Source organism: Eleutherodactylus coqui, chromosome 1 (genome assembly GCF_035609145.1).
Source record: "Eleutherodactylus coqui strain aEleCoq1 chromosome 1, aEleCoq1.hap1, whole genome shotgun sequence".
Classification (NCBI taxonomy): domain Eukaryota; kingdom Metazoa; phylum Chordata; class Amphibia; order Anura; family Eleutherodactylidae; genus Eleutherodactylus; species Eleutherodactylus coqui.
In genome coordinates, this window is record NC_089837.1 from 92,972,366 (window position 1) to 92,988,784 (window position 16,419).

A 16,419-nucleotide genomic window follows, 5' to 3' on the forward strand; every position below is an offset into this window, starting at 1 on the left:
AAGGGCTAAAAGTTTGAACTCATATATAAAATTGCTTTACTCAGTGCTACATTGGATTGTACTTACTTCATGTCTTAAACGAGTTAATAGTGAGAGCATGGGATGGTATTTTAATTTATCCCATATGTGCTCCTTAAGCACACATACCAAGGAAAAGAATGCTGGGGACGCACAGAGCCAGGGAAAACCTGGCTTATTACATGTGCAATATTATAAACCAACAACACAGCAGTAAATGAAACACGGTCCCATGAGCCACTTATTAATTTCTTCTGTTTATTATGTTTTTAAATATTTTCTCCCTTCAACACCACCCCCCTTCTCCCTTCTCCTTCTCTGGCGTTCGAGGTATTACGAAGTGAATCTGGGCCCGTGTCCAGCACGAGTGGAATTTGGATCTCCATAGTAACTGTATTTTGGGATGGCAACAAACATTGGTGGAAATGAATGCTTGAAATTCATGAGCAGGTCTCCGAGGGCCTGGAAAAGGCAAGAGGAATTTAAAAATAGGATTGAAGGGTAGAGAGAAAAGGAGAAGAAATGTAGCAAAAATGCTAAAGAGCAAGGGAGAAGAGCAAGAAGACGAGCTCAATGCCATCTTTATTATGATTATGACTTTATTCTAGACATCGCTTTCTCACTTCCAGGTAACGAAATAGATTTTTAGGCCAGATTTAAAAAGGATATCCACTTCGGAGAATCTTCCCAATGTCCCCTCCAATAATAAACTGCTCTCCAGTGATCGGCTGTAATCTATGATGGAATCCAGCAGCAAGTGTGCGTTTTCCCTGTAGTGACACCGCAGGGCAAATGAAGCATTACACCGTGCAATTGAAATAAATTGTCGATGTAACAGACACATGTTGTGCCCACCAGAGCGAGAGATGTTCTTTGCAGCTTCTATCCACTGTGGCCAATAGATGAGGGTTCAGAATTCATGGCACCCTCTCTACTAACCTCTCTGAATTATCTAGAATAGAGTATTTATAATTAGCTTTTGGTAAACTAGATCGCCATGTATTTTTATAATAATGTAATGAATTCATGAGAAACTCTCTATATAATAAATATTAAACATAATTTTAGTGACCAATAGTGCTAAATATTTTATAACGCATATGAAAAAGTATACAACATTAATATGATCATACCAATAATCACAAATGGCGGTTATGTGATGGATACTTTGCTGGACTTGAAGAACTTGATGAACTGTTGATGAAAATATCCAGTCATTTGTTTGCGTAGTAAAAGTGAAAATCAGTTAGATTAATAAGCAACACAACATACAAAGACATCTGAAGGCAAATGAGAGACAGAATGAACTTTTTGAATCCTTGAACCTTATAGGGATGCTGTGGTAGCATCATGTTACAACTAGAAACTAGAGATGAGCGAGCATACTCGCTAAGGGCAACTACTCGAGCGAGCATTGCCTTTAGCGAGTACCTGCCCGCTCGCAAGAAAAGATTCGGGTGTCGGCGGGGGGAAACGGAGGGGAGATATCTCCCTCTCCCCCCCCCCCCCCCCGCTCCCTCCTGCTCACTCCTGCAACTCACCGCTCACCCGCGTCGGCAGCCGAATCTTTTCTTCCGAGCGGACAGGTACTCGCTAAGGGCAATGCTCGCTCGAGTAATTGCCCTTAGCGAGTATGCTCGCTCATCTCTACTAGAAAAGCAACAGAGCTTTTTGTGCTGTCCTTGTAATTCAAATAATTGTTTTTAATCTAAGAAGGGTAAAGTTTTAGCTTTAAGTTTTCCAAGCCTGGGTTGAGCTGGCTTTTCCTACAATTTACTATGCTATGATTCATGCACACAAACCCAGAAATGTAGTTCAATTAATACAGTTTTAAAAAGGGCAGCTTATAATTCCTCAAAGGCCGTGTAAAGAACTGATATCAGGTTATAGGAATTATTTGGTTATAGTTATTGGCAGTAAAAGTGCAGCAGTCAGTTATTAATTTCACACATAATTGATTTGTTGTGGATTTTGATGAAGATCTACAGCAGATTTCACCCCTTCAATTTGTATTCAATTGAAGGTGTGAAATCTGCTAATCCAGACTACAATCTCTGACAAAATCTGCAACATGTCAGTAAAGTGTGAAGTACCCTAAAGGCCCTTTTACACGCAATGATTATCACTCAACATTCGTTCAAACGGCAGAAAGTGGGTGATAATTGCTACGTGAAAGTGCGGGTTGTCATGCATTATTCGTTCACTTGTCGTTTGCTGCTGGTTTTTAGCCCGCATAAAAACCATTGTCAAGTCGCTCAAAATGTGTTACATTTGAAAAGAATTCATGCAGTCTTTTGAGGTGGAAGTATTAGTTTGTCTTACATACATAGTGACACATGCCAGGAGAACATAAATTCTGCCGCTCAGATAATCCGTTGCATCAAAACATGCCCACCTGAGCAAACACATTATACTGAATTTACTTTATCTAATGAACGAAATAGAGATGATTCAAGCCATTATCTGTAATTTTATGCAAAAATGTCATCAATTTGTTCAATCTTTCGTCCGTTTAAGCTATTATCTTTCCATGTAAAGGGGCCTTAAGAGTGAGTTCCTCTTTTACCTGCTGTTGGAAAGTAACTGACTTAGCGGTGATACCTGTAAGTATGGCACAGGATCCCTGAAGACAATGATTGACTGCAGCAGTCACATGCTAGGCATATAATCACCTGGACCAGTGGGACCACTGAAGCATTAACAAGGTATTTAAAGCGGCCTTCTGGTTTCAGCACAAAATTCTATCCTAGGATTGGGGTGGCAGGTTGTATATTACCTGCATTTATTTTTCCCTCAGGCCCTCTGATTTGCTGGTTCCAAGTTAGGTTTTTGGTCATCCAACATGGCCAATGCCATGTTTAGACTACCTAATCCCCACAGTGCATTGGTGGTATTGGACTACCAATACACTATACCTGCTCTCTGAATGGTAAGGGTTGGTCATGTGATGAATGCTGGCCAATCAGAGAGCAGTACTTAGTGTTCATTAGATAGTTAGAAAATTGTGCTGTCCACTTTGCATGAACGAAAACAGAATCGGCGGATCAAAGGGACATCAGAGAAGTTCAACTATAGGTCATATACCCACTCTGGTCCCATGGACAGAATTTTGGCCCAGAACTAGAGGGTAGCTTTAAGAGTTGAGTAATGCAGTTTATTTGTCTTTTTAACGTTATTACATTTGCTGCTTCTTTTTTTGTCCTTTAACTCTTGGACACCTCTTTTCAATTACATAACATGAACATTATAGAACAGAGCTTCATTCTAGGGACCCCCCCCACCACCACCACCACCACCCCCCGTGTCCCAGAATGTACAGTGGCCATTCTGTAATACTATGTTTCCCCAACAGTGGCTGCAACATGCGTTACGCTCTGCATCTTTTGAGAGAATACTGTTAATGGTTTGTGATGTATCATGACAGTCTGTGTATTTTGTATGTTCAATAAAGTGTTTATTGTCATTTGACATGTATTGGAGTGGCCTTTGCTGCAGACTTTTTAGGCGGAGTATTGGATTTTAATTTGTTCTGTGTATTAATTACGGCGCTTCGCAATATTTATTATATCCAGCTTGAATCACTTATTATTATATTGAGCTTGCTTCATTCAACATATTCTGCTGCTCGAAGAATCCTTCAAAGATCAGATAAAAAAGATAAGTAAGTGTTGTTTCCTGCATTTCAAAATACTTTTTTGTGAAACAAATGTAACTTAACATTTCTTCTCATCACTCCCACTATTATACTGTTTAAGGGTAAGAATTTCAAGAGTTTTTCATAGCAGTTTTTACGAGCAGTTGTATATTTGTAGCACATTTTTTTCTGTCATTACTCAAGCCCTATGAAGAAGAATCTGCCTACAATTTCAAAAAGAAATATCATACCCAGTGCATGCTGTGCTTTGCAAAAAAAAAGCAGCTAACCCAAAAAACTCCACAGAAACACCGCAAACCAAGACATTCTATGGAAGCTTTACTAGTTCAAATGATCCATGCACCACATTTAATGTTTTTAGACTTTTTTAATGCTTCACTAGACAACATTCAAAAGTGTCTAGAAAAAGAGGCGTGGCTAAGTGGACCACTGAACTGCACCAGGTAATACCATGCAACAGTTTTTTTTAGGGCAAAATACTTGTCTAAAGTAAGCCAACTGGTCTTCTCTACTGGGTGCAGGGAGCTAGTGATGGTGCCTCCGAGCAAAAGAGCCACGTGATAGCCGCAGTCAATCAGCCTTCCTTCAGCCGGTGAATAGCTGCAGTGCTCACGTGACCCAGTGTCGGGTCGTCATCACTTCTCCCAGAACTAAAATTCAGCAGGGTCCAGAGAGTCAGAGAGACAGCAGCCGTTGCAGAGCATGAAAGGCAAGTATGTAATGTTACTTTAAGGCCTTGTTCACATGCGCGTTCACACAGATATGCAGAAAAACGCGTGAACAAAGCTCCGTGCCAATTGCCTTCAATGGGGCCGCCGCTGCTGTCAGCGGCCCCATTGAAAGCATCCCCCGCAGTGATTTTTCAGGGAAGAACTTTAAATATAAGCCCTTTCCTGAAAATCATCCTTAGCATATGCAAAAAAATAAAAAAAATATATATACTCACCTCTCCGCCGCTGTTGGGGCTCAGATGTGTCTAGCCTCTTCATCCCCCTGCACTGCTCTGAAGCCCCTTCAGCACGCGGGATTTAAATCCCCCACCTGCTGAAAGCCCCTTCAGCAGGGGGGATTTAAATCCCTCACCTGCCTGTGATTGGCTGAGCACTCAGCCAATCACAGGCCGCACTCAGTTATTCATTGAGTGACAGCTGAGCGCTGCCTGTGATTGGTCACAGCGCTCAGCCAAACACAGGCAACGCTCAGCCATTTATAGTCCTATGCACTCAGCCAATCAGACACAGCTCTTTCAGCAGGGGAGGATTATAAATCCCCGCCTGCTGAAAGAGCTTCAAAGCAGTGCAGGGGGAACCAGCGGTTAGATGCTCTGAGCCCCGACTGCGACGGAGAGGTGAGTATATATATTTTTTATTATTTTACATATACTAGGGATGATTTTTAGGGAAGGGCTTATATTTAAAGCCCTTCCCCAAAAAATCACTGGAGGGGTTGCTGGCAGCTCATTTCTTTCTATGGGGCTGCCGGCAGCAGCTGCCGCCCTATTGAAAGCAATGGGAGAACATTGTGATTCTCTGCCACATCTGTGACAGCTGTGGCAGGAGATCCTTTACTCCTTGCGGGGGGCCCCACAGTGCTGTCACAGTGTTCAGTGATGAGGGGACTCCCTATGGGGAATAATTGCATGGAACACTGACCTATGGTGCACGCATTTCCTATCTTTTGCAGATGTGTGCATTTGCATGCCTGTAAAACATGGACATGTGAACACATCATAGGAAACCAATGGTCCTAATAGACGTGCGGTTTTGTGCACACGTATGTGCGCACATAAACAAGCTTGTCTGAAAGAGGCCTAATACTGCAGGCTGACCAAAGTTTTACAGAACTAGATTGACGTGCTGTTTGCTACACAAACATAAAAAGGTTGTAAATGTTTTAAGAACTGTCGAGCCGAGGATTCGGCTTGAACTGTTCGCAGTCCACGGCTTGGTCTTCCACGTTTTGGGGACATAAACAGTCATACTAGTAAGCACTTGATATGAACATCTCTTGGCATCGCTTGACTCTCCCTAGCAGCGCTGTTGGCTGAAGAGCACTGCCAGACTTAACATAGGAACTTTGACCTTGTCTGACAAATCACTCAATGCATCAAACTCAAATTTTATGATTTTACAGCGGTGATGATGTTACAAATCTAATGACGCCAAAATCATCCACCAAAGGTCATGCAAAGGGGTCAAAGTGTGGTGCAAGAAAAGTCTGCAGGTTTTTTTTATATTAGATATTACGTCCATGGATAACCCCTTTAAAGGGGTTGTCCCGCGCCGAAACGGTTTTTTTTTTTTTTTTAACCCCCCCCCCCCGTTCGGCGCGAGACAACCCCGATGCAGGGGTTAAAAAAACAACCCGCACAGCGCTTACCTCAATCCCGGCGGTCCGGCGTCTTCATACTCACCTGCTGAAGATGGCCGCCGGGATCCTCTGTCTCCATGGACCGCAGGGCTTCTGTGCGGTCCATTGCCGATTCCAGCCTCCTGATTGGCTGGAATCGGCACGTGACGGGGCGGAGCTACACGGAGCTACACGGAGCCCCATTCAGAAAAGAAGAAGACCCGGACTGCGCAAGCGCGGCTAATTTGGCCATCGGAGGGCGAAAATTAGTCGGCTCCATGGGAACGAGGACGCCAGCAACGGAGCAGGTAAGTAAAAAACTTTTTATAACTTCTGTATGGCTCATAATTAATGCACAATGTACATTACAAAGTGCATTATTATGGCCATACAGAAGTGTATAGACCCACTTGCTGCCGCGGGACAACCCCTTTAAGTCAACTTTTCATTTGAAAGAAGACAATTATTAAACTAGAAGGATTTTTCTATGGGCAAATTAGATAATAGCAAAAGATAATCACAAATTTTATTTGATTTGGGCAAGATCTTCATAACTTTGGACACCTTAACCATTATTATTAGAGTAATTTTGGATGTCATAGACCAACTCTTAGGCTCCATTTAGACCGGACGAGTGTTGGGCAAATGATGCCCAACACTTGTCCCCGCATGTCCTTGCTCCCGTGCTGTCAAACGGGAGCTAGTATCACTGGCTTGTTTACAGAGCATCCAGCAGGGGAGCAGGGAGGCTGCAGGAGATTTCTCCCCTTGCGCTCCCCCACCCCTCTCCATTGACTTGACATAGCAGCCGTTCAATACTGAACGGCAGCTATTTTCACTGAACGGTGAGCTCATCATCCATGGTTTATGCACCAAACTCAGGCAAGAGTCTAGGCAATGTGAAACTGGTCTTAGAATTTTTTATGTTTTTAATCACTGGTGCTGAATATATAAAACTTTGTAATGCATCTTACAAGCAAACTTTTGTCTGTGGGTATGATGCGTTTTGAGAGAAAAATGCATCGCTGAACATGTGATTTTGACACACGTTTTTTATGTATAGGAAATTGAATAGGAAGTTTTAAAATCGCACTTGCATGAATCTTGCATGTACATGTGTGTGCGATGGGATTTTCAACGCACTCATAGGAAATAATGAGTGAGTTTTCTGCAGAATGTGATTTTCCGATCTCCAGCATTGGCTGTTATTTTATTGTTTAGATATTTGGAGGAGAAAATGATTTTTTTTTACTGTAAAATGACTATTTTATTCAGTACATAATTCATGTTTGAATTCCAGTCCTACTCTAAAGGCACTTATTGGGGAAATGCTGCTCAGGTTGGGACACAGCTGCAGTCAGAAATGTTACACTCAGGGAAACAGTCTTGTTCGGACCATACAGAAAGTTGATGCAACAGTCTTTCGGAATGATGCAAAATATCTCCCACTCTAGCAGTAGAGGGCGCCAATGTACTTATCCACCGTGCTCCTTCCTCACTTAGAGGGGTTATTACTGCATTGTATGTTGTCCTAAGTGATCGCCACAATAGGGTCTATCGGAAGGTTTAGATCTTCTTTACCATGTCAATTTTATTTCAGTTTTGATGTCAGCAATTGTCTAGTAAAAACGTTTCCAGCAGGTCATCAAAATATAGTAAATATCAGTACGTGCAGTCAATGTAAAACAAATCCTAAGGCCACTTTCACACATGTGCTTTTTACCGCAGCGTTTTGAACGCCAAAGTAATCGCGGTACAACCCTCCGATTGATTTCAATGGGGGCTCACAGACCTATGCTCGAACGCCACAATTTGTCTGCTCTATTTTGCTGTGTTTTCGCATTTTTAACGCACATCATCACCCATCACAATCGCAGCGTTTTGCCAACGCTGTGTGTGAGAGGGGCCTAAGGGTGAGTTCACATATTGCATTCAACATGTAGTTCTCACCATCTCTGATACTGAGAATAGGGAAGGGTATCATCTCTCCTTAAGGAGAGTGCCTAGAAGGTGAGCAAGGAGAATTATAAGACCATGCATGCACCTCTGGGAAATATATGCAAATAAGGAAGATAGATGAATACGGCCTCATGTACTCGGGACACGCGGATTCCGCATCTGGAGTGATTGCATAAATGAATTTTAAATGCTTGGGGGAGATCGTGGATTCAGTGGTTTTCAACGTACGCAAATGCAAAGCGGATCATCCGCATGGAAAAAAAATGACAAGCCCAATGGTGCTTTTCTCCACCTCCCTGCCTGGTCTCCAAGCAAACTGAGAAATATCTGCCTACAAATCTGCAATGCCTACAAATCCGTAATGCAACCGCGGATGCATTGCGGATCAAACGCTTCTTTAGAGATCAATTGAGCCTATAGATGGAACATGCCACAATTTATTTTCCACTTGCGGAATCTGCAAATCAAAATCCGCATGTGTGCATGAGACCTACCTCTGCATCGCCACCTCTTGGAGGGCAGCATTCCTGCAAGTGATTTGTGAGCCCAGTCCAAATGATACATTACTATTGTTGTCCCACATTTGTCATTACTGTTCTGTTTTTCCCCACCTGCTTTACTTCCTGGTCTATGAAAGGACATGGCAGCTCCCTCAACTCTCCTCTATGACAGCCAAGTCCACAGAGTAGAAGGTATGTGTATCTGTTTGAAAACCCGATGACAACTTGACATCCCGTATATGCAATCAGTTGTGAAATGAAGGCCTTTGTGAACGTAGCCTTAAGCTGCCCATACACATTAGACAGAAGAGGGTTGATGTTTGAACAAATGTTGAAAGAATGACTGTCTAATGATCGGTCGTTTTTGAGATGCAGCCATACACATATTGCCAGTTACATGTTCAGTGGCGATGGGCGTATGATTTTTTGGAAATGTTCTTTCAGAAAAGATTTTTCATGGATCAAAGACCTTTCATAAGTGTCCTTTTAGATGGAACAATTGTTGAACCCATTGATGATCGCTCGGTGAATAGGGGCCGGACATCGCCTCCGACTGCCTACCTTCATTCATAATAAACAGTCATTTGTAGATGAACAACTGCCTGTTTACACGGGTCCATCTTCATTTAATTTTTATGCCTGCAGAAACTCAACAACGAAGATAAGCGAACAATTATCTTTAATTGCTCAGTCACTGACAGCCTTTACACTGATTGATTACCATTCAATCTCTCATGATCCAGGAAGAAACTGATCATTAATCGCTCTGTGTTAAAGGGCTCAAAGAATGAAAGATCTTCATCCAACTATCAGCGGATGACAGGAATCCTGTGTTCCCTTATTTGAATAGTTCTCTACAGTCCCACAGGGATGAATGGAGTGGCAACGCTCATGCTTGGCAACCGTATCATTCTTGCAAGGGGACATAGGACCCCCGTTCTCATATTCGGACTCCAAATGGCCGGACCCCTACCGATCAGATGCTTATTCTCTATACTATGGTAGGTAGCACTCCACGTGTTACGGAAAAGCAATAGACCCTAGTAGTCCGTGATCTACTCTAGCTTTAGTTGTGGCAGGACTCTTCTGTTGTGACAGAGCATGGCCCCTGCAGAGGATATTCTAATTCAATGGTGGGCTCATTGCCAGACCCTGCACTGCACTTACAGGTAGAATGCCTTGATGTCACATTTTCACACATGACGCCATTATATTGTACCTATTTCTCCAATTATCAGACCTGTAACATATGGATGAGCTGAAAATAGCAATCGGAATTATTTATAAAACTTGGGGCTATTCATTGTAGTATCCAAAGTTGACGGGCACAACAGATCGTTTTTTAATATGAGAAGAATACAGGAATGATCCGTCCGTCCTCGGTGTCTGTGTATCAGAGAAATTCTTGCAGAGATTTTGATGAACTAACTTTAATGAAAAGCTGAGGAATTCCACTCTGTAAATAAATACGAGCAGTAAAATATGTAGAGAAGTGATATTACACAGGCACAGATAATAGTCTACAGATGATAGGGAGAGACAATAAGTTTTTAGGGTGCTTTCACACGTGGCAGAAAATTCCAGCACAGAGAAATCTGCAGGTTTAACATGTGGAACTTACCCCTAGCAAATCTGAATGTTAGATATGTATATTTTGGTATGGATCTCTCCGCCACATGTGAATGCACCTAAGGCCGAGGTCAGACGTGCGTGGTTTACTCGCTGCTAAGCAACGTGCAAACCAAGCTGCTGTCATCCTGAAAAAGATTGCATGACCGGGCTGTCTGTAGCTCCGTGGCGCAGCCTGGTCACACATCCATGGTGTTGGCTGCATGCTTCCATAGCTCCCATAGGAGCCTATGGAAAGCACCCTGCACAGTGCGCAACACGGAGCTGACAGGCGAGTTGGCACTTGCTGTCCATTCTTTTTAAGCAGATCCTGCGCTTCTAAAAAGGGTCCATGTGAGCGCTTCCATGGCAACCTATTGGTTGCTATAGCAGCTTGGTTTACATGCTGCTGTAGCAGCATGTAAACCACGCTCATCTGACTGAGCCCATACGGTGCTTTTGTAACTTACTCTAAAAAGTTAGGTTGCTATAGAAATGAACTGTGGAGGTGTGCCACAAATGACGCCAAAATCACAGCATGCACCAATATTTGCACCATATTTTGGCACAGATGAACTGAGCATGCTCACTGGGAACTAGGAGGAAAATGCCCTAGTATCAAAATGGGCAATTTGAGCTGAGCTGTGGATGCTGCTGGACTTAAGAACAGGAGTCTGGAGAGTGCACAGTGCTGTGACTTGAGCTGTAGGTGCTGCCAGGGCACTGGAGAGAACAGGGACCAAGAAAAGAGACAAAAGCTGCTGCCTCTATGGAGAAGGAGTAAAGGGCAGACAGAGGACTGGCTAGTAATGACAAGGGACTGAGGGGAACTGTGGTAGAGTCCCACTACTGACCTGGGACAATCTTGGGTCAGTAGCAACTGTGACTCCTACGCAAGGAAACGCTAGGTGTGCACACAGAGTAGATAGTTTGTTAACAGGCCTGCGTTAGGAGACAGGGCTTATAGCATGGATACTAACATTGTGCAAGTTTCTGGTGCTCGAACCTGACTCATGAACTGCATTATTTAAAGGAATATTACTTGTGTATTACAGGAACCAACCTTTCTAAAATATTTTATTCGAGTGTTACTTCTTAAAGGAAAGCTGTGTATTCTGTTCTAAACCTCTATTTCTCCAAGACGGTATTGTTTTTAGTCGAGTGTTATTGTTTGCAAGATGTTAAGGCCCATTTACACCAGCAGATGATTGCTCAAAGATCACTCAAACAATCATTTTGCATAAACTATTAAGTAGCTACTCAGCTACTTAAGTACCAATTAAGTGTGCAAATGAAGGCTTAGCTGAATGCAGTTAATAGCCTGAGCACACCCCCCCCTCCCCCATGAAGGACTGCTGATAAGGCTCAAGGACGATTTTTAGGTCGGACTGAATTTAATGATCAGCTAGCAGTGCCCGAAAAGCGTACGATGGGCGCACATTTAGACGCACTGATTATCGGTAAAACAATAGCCGATTAGTGATTTTTTTAGCGATCATCGGCTGGTGTAAATGGGCCTTGTGATTTATTCAAAATGTATTGCTACTCCTATAATTTAATTAGCATTAGATAGCGCATAGGTATTTGCATTTTTGTATTCTCAAGTAAAAATTGTTCAGCCTGGTTACTCCATCTGCTGCATCGTATCCTGAATCCTGCATCGCTATATCAATACCTGCATCACTTTCACACAAGCAGAATATTTCTGCAATTTGCTTCTGAAGATGCAGCTTTATGTATGCATGCAGATTTTGGTGTGTTTTTTTCTGCACTTTTAAGTGCGGATTGCCGAAATATTCTGCTTGTGTGAAAGAATCCTAAACTTTCATATAGATTTATACTTGGTCTGTAGCTGTTAGCACTGCTGTTGATGCATTGCCTTTATTTGCTAGAAATATTTGTAAATGTATTTCTTGCTGTTTATATAACGCCAATATATTTCACATGACTGTACAAATCTTCATTCACTATTGATAATTGGGCTTACACTTATTTCTCTATATCATATATGCTAAGACTAATTAAGACAATTCATCTATTCGTATGTTTTTGCAGTGTTGGAGGTGAAAAGAGAGGAGAGCCACTGAAGATAACTTGAAGATTCTGGGCCCCAATACAAAACCTGTAACAGGGCCCACAACTATAATTCTTTATTCGTAGGACTGGGCTCCCTATATGGAGAAGAGTGGCCTTATGCGCCCCCTAATGCTCCTGGGCCCGGGTGCAGGCGCATCCCCTGCAGTTACCCCCCTTGCCACGCAGACATGGGGAGAACATACAAACTCCATGTTGGTAATGCTTGCCGTTGGAATTGAACCCAGGAGTGTTGCAATAGAACAATGCTATCACACTGAGCAACCAAGCTGCCCCATTCTAGTAATGGTAAAGGAAAACATTTGAGACATACTTACTAATACTGAGATGCCCTTGAAATTTAGTATAGCAAGCACCTTGTGTTACATGCTGTAACACACCTACAGAGAGCGTTGTAGCCAATATAGCTCCTGGCCAATGCAGTTTTGTAATTAAGCTGCACAGTGTACAACTTGCCTGTGGGTTTGATACATGTAGCATTCAGCCTGATCAGAAAACTGGCTTAATTTCACTGACAAATACACTATTTGTCAAAAAAGATCAAGCACATAGAAGTTGTCGTTTTGCTGCAAAACTCGGCATGAAGTTACATCTCACGCAGGTACACAAATTAGAGTTGAGACACATTTAGATGAACGGTCTTGGACTTGGGGTTCTAAAAGTGGTACCACCCTTGGCTTATAAAAGCACTCGCAGAGGCTACTTGTATGTGGTGACCTCTTTCCCGCTTGCGTAGAGCTTGTTGGCCACTAGATGCCTCTACGACGTGATCAAAGAGATTTCACCCCATTACCAGAGTCTGAGAGGGGTACATTATTGGAGTTTGAGAAGCTGGATGGTCATATCAATGAATTGCTCACCACCTAGGTCATGGTGAGCAGGCTGAGGGCATACATACAAGCTGACTGGACTCAGGATGCCCTCGACAGACTACCAGTGAAGAAAATCATCTGATCATTGCACAAGCAGCTCCAGAGACAGTTGGCACTATCATTACAGGCCCCTGCGCCTATCGTAACCATTGCCAGCCCCTTGGCTGAAGGACATTTGGTTTCACAGCGCCCTTGACGTGTACGGCCTTTGACACCCTCCCACCATTACCTCTGTTTGCAGTGGTGTTGTGAACAATTAAACTAAACTGCTATAGAGTGGAATTGGGTTGTCTTCAGTGACTAATCCAGGTTTAGTTTGAGCGCTGTCGACGGCCGTGTTTGTGTCTGGAGACCTGGGGTTGAGCGCCTCAGTCCTGCCTTTGCTGTGGAGTGGCACACTGCCCCCACTGCCAGTGTGATGGTCTGGGGAGCCATTGTATAAAACAATTGGTCACCCCTTGTAGTGGCACGAGGGACAATGACAGCTCAGCGGTATGTTCAGGACATCCTGCAGCCATATGTGTTCCTCTCATGGCGGCTTCCAAGAGGCAGCAGGATAATGCTCAGCCACACACAGCAAGGCTGCCACAGGAATGTCCCCACAACAATGCCAAATCTCCATGGCAGCCCGGTCACCAGATTTATTGCCAATGGAATATGTATGGGACCATCTGGGACACCAACTTTGACAGCCTACTGATTTTTATAATTTAGAGGCTCCTGTTACAGCAAAACTGGACCAATATTCTGCAGGATAACATACAGAACTTGTATTGCTCCATGCCTGCCCGTATCACATCTTGCATCTAAGCTAGAGGCGGCCTGTATACCCGCCTGTATCACTTCTTGTATCCCAGCATTCAGTTTTCCAAAACAACTTATCCATTTGCTGTGATCTTTTAATCACTTACTTATATCAACTTTACAATCATACATATAAAGTTACATTCGACTCCAACAACTCGTTGCTTGATTTCTTTCTTCCCAATGAGTGTATAATGACGCTCGTTAAAATGGTTTATTACATGGGCAGTATGGGGAGGAACGATCACTTGTCTCCGTACAGATAATATTCTTCTGCAGCACATCCCCCTGTCTACAAGGGATAATATGCTGCCAACGACTGAACATATTTATGCTTTTATAAAAGATCCAATCATTCGGTGACTGAGTGTTTACTGATTCATTGACTGATTGTTGGCATTTTCAGAAGGGCCGATGATCAGGTAAACAAATGTTGGTGCCTGATCATTAGCCTATGTAAAAGAGCCTTAGGACACATAATAAATGTAGTGCAAGACATGTACATCAGTTTTTTTGTGCAAATTGAGCCTGAATTTTGGTGCAGTTAGCTTAGTAAATTTCCTCCAGTGTATCACAGAACTACAAGATAAGCAAAAAATGAAATATGTGAGATCTCCTATTTTTAATGTCGGTATTTCTCAAGAACTTTGCAGGAGGAAATCAGCCTTGTGGTCATGGTAGATAAGAGACTCAGCGAGCTCTGTGGCATTTCAAGAATGTTTCAAAGGGGGAAGTGATTCTGTACTTGTATAAACCTTTGATCTACATATTTTCAAGCACTGGTGAGAAATTCCTCTGCTTTTTAGCCTGTCCAGGCCTCACTGGCAGAAAAAAAGTAGAGCCAAGCTCTAAATCTGCAATTCATATACTCGTAAGTAGGTTATATATACAGAGGTGACGTACAGTACATCCATCATGAAGAACCTGACAATGGTGGCAATTAATGGCATGGATACAAGGCCCTCGTTATCCAAAAAGTGATCACATCATGGCATTTCCTTCAATAGGAAGTGGTGACAGGCCGATCCAAAAAGGGAATGTAAAGGTGTAACTAGAGAGGCCTCTTGCTAGAAGAAGAGTTATAGGAATGTCAAAGAAAAATATGTTACTCTGCAGCACAGCACGGAGATTCATTACAGCATCGCTAAACCAGTTTTATAGGCCCATTATCCACGGCTGAGGCCTGTATGCAATTTTTGGACTACAGTTATGCAGTAGTCATGAGTCAAGAATTTCTTTTTAACTCTATATAACACTGTAGAAGAACATAGTGTTCTAGGTGTGATAGTTCATGGCATGGTAACTGACACTATAGCTGATACTTGTCACTTATTAGTTCCATTTACTGCTGGACACTGCTGTCAGCTCTAACAATCTATAAAAGGGGTAGTCTGGGCTCTTTTCAACTGATGACTTATCCTCTGTAGCTCATGGACGAGGCTCCGCCGCTGTGGACCTGCACCCATCAGCTGATCATTTGGCCCACTGTCTAGTACAGTAGACCGGACGTTGTCATCAGCAGACAGGGAAGGAAGTGGGCATTGGGTTCACTCCCATTTAAATCAATGAGAGCACCCCAATGCTATTCTATTGCTTGTCCAGGACAGGATGTCAATGACAGGAGAAGGAGTCTTCCATTGATTTCAATGGGAATGAAGCTGGCACTCCCACTTCCTCCACTGATCCACTGGACTGAACAGCAGGCCGGATAATTAGCTGGACAATCAGGGTCCCGAGTGGCGGCCTGAGAATAGGTCATCATTTGAAAAGAGCGCAGACTACCCGTTTAAGTAATAGTCTATATTTTTGCTAGGTCTTTACTGCTCATGCTTATGGTTATGATTGACATTGCAGTCCCACATGGAAGTAATCGGATGTAGCACTACTGCTGTACACAGTGGGTACACTGAGCAACTTTTTTCCAAGTGTGCTGCGATATGTATGCCCCAGACATATACAACGTATTATGGTTATGATCAGGGGCGTACCAAAAGTTTCTTGGGCCCGAGTGCAAAAGTTTATCTTGCGGTCCCCCAACTTCTCTTAACCCCTTAATGCAGAGACGTAACTTGAAGCTCCTGGGCCCCAATGCAAAACCTGTAACAGGGCCCAATCTATAATGCTGTATTCATAGTACTCCCTATATGGGGAGGAGAGACCTTATGGGCCCCCCTAAGGCTCCTGGGCCCATGTGCAACTGCATCCCCTATAGTTACGCCAGTGGTTAGGATTCTGCTAAAACAAATTACACTACTGTGCCCAGCCAATTAGCCAATGGCTAATTAGTTCCAGACGTGTTCTTTTTCCAGCGGAACAACGCAGTATTTCACAAATCTCCTTGCATATTGCGCATCCCCGCATTGACTTCTATGGGGACCTTTGGTGCGCAAATACGCAAAAAGATAAAACACGTTCTGTTTTTTTTCGCATTGCCAAAATGCGCACACAAAATATGTGAATGTGAACGAACCCATTGAAATCAAAGGAATCTATTCACTGCACACACAAATCTGTCCATGCGAAGCCGGTCTTAATCTCTTTAACATATAAGTAGTAATAT

At 43.0% G+C, this 16,419-nt stretch overlaps 2 long non-coding RNA genes across 2 annotated transcripts; one reads left to right on the top strand and one right to left on the bottom strand.

Moving 5' to 3' along the window:
• Positions 1-208: 208 nt before the first annotated feature.
• LOC136622446 (uncharacterized) lies at positions 209-8,568 on the bottom strand. The gene is made up of 3 exons (XR_010791667.1): positions 8,476-8,568; positions 1,152-1,212; positions 209-480 (listed from the first exon to the last, which is right to left on the bottom strand). It is a non-coding gene; the product is annotated as an uncharacterized lncRNA (long non-coding RNA).
• On the top strand, positions 4,052-14,005 carry LOC136622435 (uncharacterized). The gene is made up of 4 exons (XR_010791656.1): positions 4,052-4,382; positions 8,619-8,673; positions 9,259-9,482; positions 12,145-14,005. It is a non-coding gene; the product is annotated as an uncharacterized lncRNA (long non-coding RNA).
• Positions 14,006-16,419: the final 2,414 nt, after the last annotated feature.